Raw genomic sequence first — 13,605 nt, 5'->3', positions numbered from 1 at the left:
TTTGGATGAGTTTCTAGAAGTATGTTCCACCGTAAAATATACGGACATGCCGGAAGAGGTCTTAAGACTCAAACTTTTTCCATTCACCTTAAAAGACAAGGCAAAGTATTGGTTTAACAATCTTAGGCCTTTTTCAATCACTTCTTGGGCAGAAATGCAACAAGAGTTCTTGAAGAGGTACTATCCGGTTTCTAAGACCAATGCCATGAGAACTTCAATTTGGGAATTTTCACATGGGGATGGAGAAACATTTCATGAGGCATGGGAACGCTTTAATGAATTGCTTAGGAAGTGTCCACATCATGACATGCCCAAATGGCAATTAGTTCAATATTTCTTTGAGAGCTTATCGGATAATTACAAAGGCATGGTTGATGCTTCCATGGGTGGCTCATACATTGATAGGCATGAGGATGACATGTGGCGTCTTTATGAGAGCATGAGTGAAAATTCTTTACATAGAACATTATCATCCAAGAATGGTAGAAATTCACAAGGTAGGAAGAGTGTTGGCTTACATCAAGTCGACCATTCAAATGAAATAGCCGCCGAAATGAAATCTTTATCTCAAAGGTTTGATCAATTTTTAATTAACCAAAACTCGGCGAACCAAGTATTTTCCTTCCCTAACCATTCTCATCGTGCATCAAATGAAACGTGTATGACTTGTTCTAGTGTTCTTCATTCTACTTCTTATTGTCCTCACGGACAAGTGCAAAATGAACCTAATGAACAAGTCAATATAACTTTTGTGAACCAAGGGAACAATCCTTATGGTACTCATTATAATCCAAGTTGGAGAAATCATCCAAATTTCTCTTGGAAAAACCAAGGACAGGGCTCAAACCCTTCCCAAGGCGGTTTTCAAAGGAAGTATATTCCACCTCCACTTCAAAACTAAGGATCCCAAGGTTATAGACCTTATCAATCACAAGGGAATCAATTTGCTAACTCTTATTTTCCCAACCAATCGTATTCCCAAGGAAATACTAGAAGTCCCGTCTTTGAAGAAAAAGTTTTGAATGCTTTGGGCACTCTTGAGGCAAACACACAATTGCTTCATTCCCACTCTCAATCTATTGCTAAGCTAGAAACCCAAGTAAGGCAAATAACAAGCACTCTGTTTTTACTCATTAAAACACTCTTCGGGACGTCAAAAGGAACTCGAATAAGTTTCATTCAAAACTCTCATTTTCTTTCAAAGATTCAATCTGTATAAATTAAAAAGGTTTAGTCATATAATAGGTTCCTTTATCGAGGTGTTTTCATTCAAAGATTTCATCTTCGGTCATTAAAACACGCTTCGCGACTTCATAGGTAACTCGAATAAGTTATTCTCAAAACACTCATTTTCTTTCAAAGATTTAATTTTTTTACATTAAAAAGGTCTAGTGACATACTAGGTACCTCTACTGAGGTATTTTCATTCAAAGATTCAATCTATACTCTGTAAAACACTCTTTGGGACGTCAAAGGGAACTCGAATAAGTTTCACTCAAAACTCTCATTTTCTTTAAAAGATTCAATCTTTATACATTAAAAAGGCCTAGTCACATAATAGGTTCCTTTGTTGAGATATTTTCATTCAAAGATTTAATATTTAGTCATTACAACACGATTCGCGACTTCATAGATAACTCGAATAAGTTAATCTGTAAACAATCATTTTATTTCAGAGATTCAATCTTTTTACATTAAAAAGGTCTAGTGACATACTAGATACCTTTATTAAAGTATTTTCATTCAAAGATTCAATCTTTACTCTGTAAAACACTCTACGAGACGTCAAAGGGAAGTCGAATAAGTTTAACTCAAAAACCTTAATTTCTTTCAAAGATTCAATCTTTATACATTGAAAAGGACTAGTGACATAAAAGGTACCTTTATTGATGTACTTTCATTTAAAGATTCAACATATACTCATTAAAACACTCTTCGCGACTACTAGGTAACACGAATAATTTTAAATTAAAACTCTTGTTTTGTTTCAAAGATTCAATCTATATGCATTAAAAAGGTTTAATGACTTAAAATGTACTTTTATTGAAATATTTTCAATCAAAGATTCGATCTTTACTCATTAAAACACTTTTCGTCACTTCATAAGTAACTCGAATAAGTTTAAATCAATACTCTTATTTTCTTTCAAAGATTCAACGTTTATACATTAAAAAGGTCTAGTAACATAATTTGTACCTTTATTGAGGTATTTTCATTCAAAAATTTTATTTTTACTCATTAAAACACTCTTTGGGACGTCAAAAGGAACTCGAATAAGTTTTATTCAAAACTCTCATTTTCTTTAAAAGATTCAATCTTTATACATTAAAAAGGTCTAGTCACATAATAGGTTCCTTTGTTGAGATATTTTCGTTCAAAGATTTAATAGTTAGTCATTACAACACGATTCGCGACTTCATAGGTAACTTGAATAAGTTAATCTCTAAACTATCATTTTATTTCAGAGATTCAATCTTTTTACATGAAAAAGGTTTAGTGACATACTGGGTACCTTTATTAAGGTATTTTCGTTCAAAGATTCAATCTTTACTCTGTAAAACTGTGACGACCCTGGTTTTTAGGCCAGCGTGTCATGTGATGAACCGTAAGGATGATCCGATAACGGATCCGAATTCGGAAGCGAAAACAGAAAACAAGATTCTAAAAACAAAGTGACCTTCCATAAGGTCGTGGAACTCAACAAGAACTGATGTGGAAGCAAAAGATCGAAAACATGACAAATAAGCTCCCGGGGGCAAAATAGTCATTTCTGAAAACTGTAGATTCAGGTGCCACCGAGCACGCCGCTGGAAGGACAACGAAAAACTTATCAAGATGGACTCAAGAATCACATGATTCGGAGTCCGGACGAAGGAGAAACGGCACGACGAAGAAAAATGAGCACTTAAGGTAAAAAGGGTAAACTGGTAATTATCCAGGAAGAACTGGGTGCAACTGAGCACACCATTGGAAAGACAGCGAAAAATTAATCAAGTTCAAAAACAAATTCACTTGAATCGGAGTCCGGACGAAAGAGAAAAGCCCAAAAGAAGAAATGACCTCGCGGCGGCCCGACGATGGGCCAGGACAGCCCCATGCGCACGCCCATGCGCGCGCCCATGCACGCCGCGCGCGCGCCGGTGCACACATGGCTGGCAGCAGCAGCCCATAAAGCTGCTGTGGGTTTGTTTTTCAGAAAAATCCGGAACAGAGGCTGAATTTGAAGGCCTAGATGAATTTTTTTGCAAAAACACAGAGAAGAAACCCCCCTCAAAATTGAGTTTTCTACGTGACTCAAAAGAGAATTAAAAAAAATGCAATGTAAAATGCCCAAAATGCCCTCCCAAGAAATCTGGTCCAGAGGGTCGAAAAAGCTGCTAAATAGAAACTGAAAGCTGAACTTTGCGATCGATTTCCGGCACCAAGACGACATTTTCTGGAAAAACACGAAAAAGAAACCCCCCCCCCCCCCCCAAATCACATTTTCTATTCAACCATGTTAAAAGAAGGAAATAAAACCACCGTGAAAGGTCCATAATGCCCCTAGATCAGAATATGCAAAAAAAAATGCGAAATGAATTCACAAGAGGCTCAAAACACAAACGATAAGGTTTTGCCCGGAAACGACCACGCACACAAGCGTAACTTACCTATTTGGACGTGCTACAATGGTCCACGACTTAAAAATACTACTGATACAAAATCCGACCCCCCAACGGGCAAAAAGGCAAAAATGGAACTTGGAATGAAAATTCGGAATCCAAAAATACAAAACGGGATCAAATGACCGTTTGGCCCTTGGCCACACTTCAAACATGATTTGTAAGACCCTATGAAAGAATGAAAACGGAATTCCCACACCCGATGCAACCACGGTGAAATAATGACTTGCGATTTTTCAAGATTTTCACAATATTTCATGAAGTTAAAAAGTACATACAATACAATATACATGTCATTGGCCTTCGGCCTCATCTCATACACATCAAATACATTGAAAGGAGTGTACTTAAGTACACATTACATACATGGAATCAAATATACATATTTTGACATATAAGTCTACAAAATGACATTTCATGCTAACATTCGCATGAAATGGAAGCTTGAAAGCTACACGACATCCAAGGAATGCTAGGCGTCACGAACCAAGTCTTCGTACCTGAAATATGCCCCAGTATCGTAAGGGTGAGTAACATAATGCTACTCGTAGGAGATGAGCATGCATCGACCTAGCATTTTACAAATTTATCACCTTAAGGTGAAACATGTTAAAGGGGCTCATGCCACCTAACGTCTATGTCCAAGTGAGACTCGGGGAGCATCCTAAGCTTCCTTAGAGTCTAAGCAACAAGAATCATGATATACATACATGTATGAAATGAATTATGGTTGGGATAATCTAAAGAACACGACAAGAAGAATGCTTGAGCATATATTAACATGAATTGCATTTTCAATACAATTGAACTAGGTCTAGAGTAATCCATACAACATAACAAAAGCATATTTGAATACAAGTTAACAAGAATCACGTTATCCATGTAATTCGACAACAAAAGAGCATGTTATACAATGCAACAAGGTTTAAGTTCTCAAAGCCATCAACTTAGAATCTAAAGCACAAAATAACAGTAGTGGTTCATGCCACCTAACGTCTATGTTATAAATGAATCAATCCTAAGCTTTATTAGAACGTCAAAACACGATTTTCAATATCGATGCAATTTAACCAACATTGGAACTTCCAATACAACGCATAAAGCACAATTTCGCAAAGTTAACATCCTGTAACTTAAAATGGAACGACAAATAAGAAACAACAAGTTACAACATCATCTAGTTATCAACTTGAAAATGAAATGCGAAATCAAACAAAGTGGATACTCGGACGTCACGCCGGATCAGACCGACAACATAGTTACTTTAGGGTTACTAGCCCATGGGTAACCTCCCTACGTGCGCATTAGACCATATAGAGGGACTATCCCCCGTACTAGAACCACGTCCTAGCCATAGTCAAACAACGACATCCCCAAGTTTCCAAAATCAACAAGTTGTGCAACAATGCATATATCAACAGGAATATGCAAGATAATCAACTATCTACCAAGCACAACCAAATTTGGAAACCTATACAATACATGCTCTAAGTCCACAACTATTATAATGTGATGAATGTCGAATCTTCAGTGTGCAATTCGTTACACGCTATGCATGAATGATGTTAAATACGAAATGTGCAAATCATTACACAAGGCAACAATATATTCAATAAGGAAAACATATTCTCATGAGTATAAACATAACAACTATGTTATCCAATGCTCAAAACAAAACCAAATGAATAAGTTTCACTCAAAACTCTCATTTTCAATAAGGAAAACACTCTTTGCCACTTCATAAGTAACTCGAATAAGTTTAAATCAATACTCTTATTTTCTTTCAAAGATTTAACGTTTATACATTAAAAAGGTCTAGTAACATAATAGATACCTTTATTGAGGTATTTCCATTAAAAGATTCTATTTTTACTCATTAAAATACTCTTCGTGACGTCAAAGGGAACTCGAATAAGTTTCACCCATAACTCTCATTTTCTTTCAAAGATTCAATTTTTATACATTAAAAAAGTCTAGTCACATAATAAGTTCCTTTATTGAGGTATTTTCATTCAAAGATTTAATCTTTAGTCATTAAAACACGCTTCGAGACTTCATAGGTAACTCGAATAAGTTAATCTCAAAACTCTCATTTTCTTTCAAAGATTCAATCTTTTTACATTAAAAAGGTCTAGTGACATACTAGGTTCCTTTACTGAGGTATTTTCATTCAAAGATTCAATCTATACTCTGTAAAACACTCTTCGGGACGTCAAAGGGAACTCGAATAAGTTTCACTCAAAACTCTCATTTTCTTGAAAAGATTCAATCTTTATACATTAAAAATGTCTAGTCACATAATAGGTTCCTTTGTTGAGATATTTTCATTCAACGATTTAATATTTAGTCATTACAACACGATTCGCGACTTCATAGGTAACTCGAATAAGTTCATATCAAAACTATCATTTTATTTCAAAGATTCATTTTTTTTTCATTAAAAAGGTCTAGTGACATACTAGGTCCCTTTATTAAGGTATTTTCAATCAAATATTCAATCTTTACTCTGTAAAACACTCTACGGGAAGTCAAAGGGAACTCGAATAAGTTTAACTCAAAAACCTTATTTTCTTTCAAAGATTCAATATTTATACGTTGAAAAGGTCTAGTGACATAAAAGGCACCTTTATTGAGGAACTTTCATTTAAAGATTCAACATATACTCATTAAAACAATCATCGCGACTTCATAGGTAACATGAATAATTCTAAATTAATACTCTTGTTTTGTTTCAAAGATTCAATCTATATACATTAAAAAGGTTTACTGACATAAAAGGTACTTTTATTGAGATATTTTCAATCAAATATTCGATCTTTACTCATTAAAACACTCTTCGCCACTTCATAGGTAACTCGAATAAGTTTAAATCAATACTCTTATTTTCATTCAAATATTCAACGTTTATACATTAAAAAGGTCTAGTAACATAATAGGTACCTTTATTGAGGTATTTTCATTCAAAGATTCAATTTTTACTGATTAAAATACTCTTCAGGACGTCAAAGGGAACTCGAATTAGTTTCACTCAAAACTCTCATTTTCTTTCAAAGATTCATTCTGTATACATTAAAAAGGTCTAGTCACATAATAGGTTCCTTTATTGAGGTATTTTCATTTAAAGATTTAATCTTTAGTCATTAAAACACGCTTCGCGACTTCATAGGTAACTCGAATAAGTTAATCTCAAAACTATCATTTTATTTCAAAGATTCATTCTTTTTACATAAAAAAGTTCTAGTGACATACTAGGTACCTTTATTAAGATATTTTCATTCAAAGATTCAATCTTTACTCTGTAAAACACGATACGGGACAACAAAGGGAACTCGAATAAGTTTAACTCAAAAACCTTCTTTTCTTTCAAAGATTCAATATTTATACATTGAAAAGGTCAAGTGACATAAAAGGTACCTTTATTGAGGAACTTTCATTTAAAGATTCAACTTATACTCATTAAAACAGTCTTCGCGACTTCATAGGTAACATGAATAATTTTAAATTAATAGTCTTGTTTTGTTTCAAAGATTCAATTCATGTACATTAAAAAGGTTTACTGACATAAATGGTACTTTTATTGAGATACTTTCAATCAAAGATTCGATCTTTACTCATTAAAACATTCTTTGCCACTTTATAGGTAACACGAACAAGTTTAAATCAGTGCTCCTATTTTCTTTCAAAGATTCAACGTTTATACATTAAAAAGGTCTAGTAACATAATAGGTACCTTTATTGAGGTATTTTCAGTCAAATATTCAATTTTTACTAATTAAAATACTCTTCGGGACGTCAAAGGGAACTCGAATAAGTTTCACTCAAATCTCTCATTTTCTTTCAAAGATTCAATCTGTATACATTAAAAAGGTTTACTCATATAATAGGTTCCTTTGTTGAGGTATTTTCGTTCAAATATTTAATCTTTAGTCATTAAAACACGCTTCGCAACTTCATAGGTAACTCGAATAAGTTAATCTCAAAACTCTCATTTTCTTTGAAAGATTCAATCTTTTTACATTAAAAAGGTCTAGTGACATACTAGGTACCTCTACTGAGGTATTTTCATTCAAAGATTCAATCTATACTCTGTAAAACACTCTTCGGGACGTCAAAGGGAACTCAAATAAGTTTCACTCAAAACTCTCATTTTCTTTAAAAGATTCAATCTTTATACATTAAAAAGGTCTAGTCACATAATAGTTTCCTTTGTTAAGATATTTTCATTCAAAGATCTAATATTTAGTCATTGCAACACATTTCACGACTTCATAGATAACTCGAATATGTTAATCTCAAAACTATCATTTTATTTCAAAGATTCAATCTTTTTACATAAAAAAGGTCTAGTGACATACTAGGTACCTTAATTAAGGTATTTTAATTCAAAGATTTAATATTTACTCCGTAAAACACTCTACGGGACGTCAAAGGGAACTCGAATAAGTTTAACTCAAAAACCTTATTTTGTTTCAAAGATTCAATATTTATACATTGAAATGGTCTAGTGACATAAAAGGTACCTTTATTGAGGAACTTTCATTTAAATATTCAACATATACTCATTTAAACAGTCTTCGCGACTTCATAGGTAACATGAATAATTTTAAATTAATAGTTTGTTTTGTTTCAAAGATTCAATCTATATATATTAAAAAGGTTTACTGACATAAAAGATACTTTTGTTGAGATATTTTCAATCAAAGATTCGATCTTTACTCATTAAAACACACTTCGCCACTTCATAGGTGACTCGAATAAGTTTAAATCAATACTCTTATTTTCTTTCAAAGATTCAACGTTTATACATGAAAAAGCTCTAGTAATATAATAGGTACCTTTATTAAGGTATTTTAATTGAAAGATTGAATTTTTACTGATTAAAAAACTCTTCGGGACGTCAAAGGGAACTCGAATAAGTTTCACTCAAAACTCTCATTTCTTTCAAAGATTCAATCTGTATATATATTAAAAAGATTTAGTCACATAATAGGTTCCTTTATTGAGATATTTTCATTCAAAGATTTAATCTTTAGTCATTAAAACATGCTTCGCGACTTTATAGGTAACTCGAATAAGTTAATCTCAAAACTCTCATTTTCTTTCAAAGATTTAAACTTTTTACATTAAAAAGGTCTAGTGACATACTAAGTACCTTTACTGCGGTATTTTCATCCAAAGATTCAATCTATACTCTGTAAAACACTCTTCGGGACATCAAAGGGAACTCGAATAAGTTTCACTAAAAATTCTTATTTTCTTTAAAAGATTCAATCTTTATACATTAAAAAGGTCTAGTCACATAATAGGTTCCTTTGGTGAAATGTTTTCATTCAAAGATTTAATTTTTAGTTATTAAAACACGATTCGCGACCTCATAGGTAACTCAAATAAGTTAATCTCAAAACTATCATTTTATTTCAAAGATTCAATCTTTTTACATTAAAAAGGTGTAGTGACAAACTAGGTACCTTTATTAAGGTATTTTCATTCAAAGATTCAATCTTTACTCCGTAAAACACTCTTTGGTATGTCAAAGGGAACTCGAATAAGTTTAACTCAAAAATCTCATTTTCTTTCAAAGATTCAATCTTTATACATTGAAAAGGTCTAGTGGCATAAAAGGTACATTTATCGAGGTACTTTCATTTAAAGATTCAACATATACTTATTAAAATATTTTGCGCGACTTCGTAGGTTACACGAATAATTTTAAATTAAAACTCTTGTTTTGTTCCAAAGATTCAATCTATATACATTAAAAACGTTTAGTGACATAAAAGGTACTTTAATTGAGATATTTTCAGTCAAAGATTCGATCTTTACTCATTAAAACACGCTTCGCCACTTCATAGGTAACTCGAATAAGTTTAAATCAATACTATTATTTTCTTTCAAAGATTCAACGTTTATACATTAAAAAGGTCTGGTAACATAATAGGTACCTTTATTGAAGTATTTTCATTTAAAGATTCTATTTTTACTAATTAAAACACTCTTCGTGACGTTAAATTAAAACTCTCATTTTGTTTCAAAGATTCAATTTTAATACATTAAAAAAGTTTAGTCACATAATAGGTTCCTTTATTGAGGTATTTAAACATGCTTTGCGACTTCATAGGTAACTCGAATAAGTTAATCTTAAAACACTCATTTTTTTTCAAAGATTCAATCTTTTTACATTAAAATGGTCTAGTGACATACTAGGTACCTTTACTGAGGTATTTTCATTCAAAGATTCAATCTGTACTCTGTAAACCACTTTTCGGGACGTCAAAGGGAACTCGAATAAGTTTCACTCAAAACTCTCATTTTCTTTAAAAGATTCAATCTTTATACATTAAAAAGGTCTAGTCACATAATAAGTTCCTTTGTTGAGATATTTTCATTCAAAGAATTAATATTTAGTCATTACAACACGATTCGCGTCTTCATAAGTAACTCGAATAAATTAATCTCAAAACTCCCATTTTCTTTCAAAGATTCATTCTTTTTACATTAAAAAGGTCTAGTGACATACTAGGTACCTTTATTAGGTATTTTCATTCAAATATTCAATCTTTACTCCGTAAAACACTCTAGGGGACATCAAAGGGAACTCGAATAAGTTTAACTCAAAAACCTTATTTTCTTTCAAAGATTCAATATTTATACGTTGAAAAGGTTTAGTGACATAAAAGGTACCTTTATTGAGGAATTTTCGTTTAAAGATTCAACATATACTCATTAAAACAGTCTTCGCGACTTCATAGGTAAGATGAATAATTTTAAATTAATACACTAGTTTTGTTTCAAAGATTCAATCTATATACATTAAAAAGGTTTATTTACAAAAAAGGTACTTTTATATAGATATTTTCAATCAAAGATTCGATCTTTACAAATTAAAACACTCTTTGCCACTTCATAGGTAACTCGAATAAGTTTAAATCAATACTCATATTTTCTTTCAAAGATTCAACGTTTATACATTAAAAAGGTCTAGTAACATAATAGGTACCTTTATGGAGGTATTTTCATTGAAAGATTCAATTTTTACTGATTAAAATACTCTTCGGGACGTCAAAGAACTCGAATAAGTTTCACTCAAAACTCTCATTTTCTTTCAAAGATTCATTCTGTATACATTAAAAAGGTTTAGTCACATAATAGATTCCTTTATTGAGGTATTTTCATTCAAAGATTTAATCTTTAGTCATTAAAACACACTTCACGACTTCATAGGTAACTCGAACAAGTTAATCTCAAAACTATCATTTTATTTCAAAGATTCATTCTTTTCACAATAAAAAGGTCTAGTGACATGCTAGGTACATTTATTAAGGTATTTTCATTCAAAGATTCAATCTTTACTCTGTAGAACACTCTACGGGACGTCAAAGGGAACTCGAATAAGGTTAACTCAAAAACCTTCTTTTCTTTCAAAGATTCAATATTTATACATTGAAAAGGTCTAGTGACATAAAAGGTACCTTTATTGAGGAACTTTCATTTAAAGATTCAACATATACTCATTAACACTGTCTTCGCGACTTCATAGGTAACATGAATAATTTTAAATTAATAGTCTTGTTTTGTTTCAAAGATTCAATCTATATACATTAAAAATGTCTACTGACATAAATGGTACTTTTATTGAGATATTTTCAATCAAAGATTCGATCTTTACTCATTAAAACACTCTTCGCGACTTCTTAGGTAACTTGAATAAGTTAATTTCAGAACTCTCATTTTCGTTCAAAGATTCAATCTTTTTACATTAAAAAGTTCTAGTGACATACTAGGTACCTTTACTGAGGTATTTTCATTCAAAAATTCAATCTATACTCTGTAAAAGGCTTTTCGGGACGTCAAAGGGAACTCGAATAAGTTTCACTCAAAACTCTCATTTTCTTTAAAAGATTCAATCTCTATACATTAAAAAGGTCTAGTCACATAATAGGTTCCTTTGTTGAGATATTTTCATTCAAAGATTTAATATTTAGTCATTGCAACACGATTTGCGACTTCATAGACAACTCGAATAAGTTAATCTCAAAGCTATCATTTTATTTCAAAGATTCAATCTTTTTTACAGTAAAAAGATCTAGTGGCATACTAGATACCTTAATTAAGGTATTTTCATTCAAAGATTCAATCTTTACTCTGTAAAACACTCTACGGGACGTCAAAGGGAACTCGAATAAGTTTGACTCAAAAACCTTATTTTCTTTCAAAGATTCAATATTTATACATTGAAAAGGTCTAGTGACATAAGAGGTACCTTTATTGAGGAACATTCATTTAAAGATTCAACATATACTCATTAAAACAGTTTTCGCAAATTCGTAGGTAACACGAATAATTTTAAATTCATACTCCTGTTTTGATTCAAAGATTCACTGTATATACATTAAAAAGGTTTACTAACATAAAAGATACATTTATTGAGATATTTTGAAATAAAGATTCGATCTTTACTCATTAAAACACTCTTCACCACTTTACAGGTAACTCGAATAAGTTTAAATCTAAACTCTTATTTTCTTTCAAAGATTCAACGTTTATACATTAAAAGGGTCTAGTAACATAATAGGTACCTTTATTGAAGTATTTTAATTCAAAGATTCAATTTTTACTGATTAAAATACTTTTCGGGACGTCAAAGGGAACTCGAATAAGTTCCACTCAAAACTCACATTTTCTTTCAAAGATTCAATCTGAATACGTTAAAAAGAGTTAGTCATATAACAGAATCCTTTATTGAAGTATTTTCATTCAAAGATTTAATCTTTAGTCATTAAAACACGTTTCGCGACTTCATAGGTAACTCGAATAAGTTAATCTCAAAACTCTCATTTTCCTTCAAAGATTTAATCTTTTTACGTTAAAAAGGGCTAGTGACATACTAGGTAACTTTACTGAGGTATTTTCATTCAAAGATTCAATTTATACTCTGTAAAACACTCTTCGGGGCGTCAAAGGGAACTCGAATAAGCTTCACTCAAAACTCTCATTTTCTTTAAAAGATTCAATCTTTATACATTAAAAAGGTCTAGGTACGTAATAGGTTCCTTTGTTTAGATATTTTCATTCAAAGATTTAATATTTAGTTATTACAACACGATTCGCGACTTTATAGGTATTTCGAATAAGTTAATCTCAAAACTATCATTTTATTTCAAAGATTCATTCTTTTTACATTAAAAAGGTCTAGTGACATACTAGGTACCTTTATTAAGGTATTTTCATTCAAAGATTCAATCTTTACTCTGTATAACACTCTACGGGACGTCAAAGGAAACTCGAATAAGTTTAACTTAAAAACCTTATATTCTTTCAAAGATTCAATATTTATACATTGAAAAGGTCTAGTGACATAAAAGGTACCTTTATTGAGGAACTTTCATTTAAAGATTCAACATATACTCATTAAAACAGTCTTCGCGACTTCATAGGTAACACGAATAATTTTAAATTAATACTCTTGTGTTGTTTCAAAGATTCAATTTATATACATTAAAAAGGTTTACTGACATAAAAGGTAATTTTATTGTGATATTTCAATCAAAGATTTGATCTTTACTCATTAAAACACACTTCGCCACTTCATAGGTAACTCGAATAAGTTTAAATCAATACTCTTATTTTCTTTCAAAGATTCAACGTTTATATATTAAAAAGGTCTAGTAACATATTAGGTACCTTTATTGAGGAATTTTTATTCAAAGATTCAAGTTTTTCTGATTAAAATACTCTTCGGGACATCAAAGGGAACTCGAATAAGTTTCACTTAAAATTCTTGTTTTCTTTAAAAGATTCAATCTTTATACATTAAAAAGGTCTAGTCACATATTCGGTTCCTTTGTTGAGATGTTTTCATTCAAAGATTTAATTTTTAGTTTTTACAACACGATTCGCGATTTCATAGGTAACTCGAATAAGTTAATCTCAAAACTAACATTTT

At 31.4% G+C, this 13,605-nt stretch overlaps 1 pseudogene; it reads right to left on the bottom strand.

Annotated features, from left to right (window-relative positions):
- Positions 1-210: 210 nt before the first annotated feature.
- On the bottom strand, positions 211-309 carry LOC132272040 (small nucleolar RNA R71; annotated as a pseudogene).
- Between the last annotated feature and the right edge of the window lie 13,296 nt (positions 310-13,605).

This window comes from Cornus florida, unplaced genomic scaffold (genome assembly GCF_030987335.1).
Source record: "Cornus florida cultivar Cherokee Brave unplaced genomic scaffold, ASM3098733v1 CherokeeBrave_3.0.0_Hap2_Chr08, whole genome shotgun sequence".
NCBI lineage: Eukaryota > Viridiplantae > Streptophyta > Magnoliopsida > Cornales > Cornaceae > Cornus > Cornus florida.
Note: the sequence above shows the minus strand (reverse complement) of the source record. Positions and strands in the feature narration are given on the sequence as shown.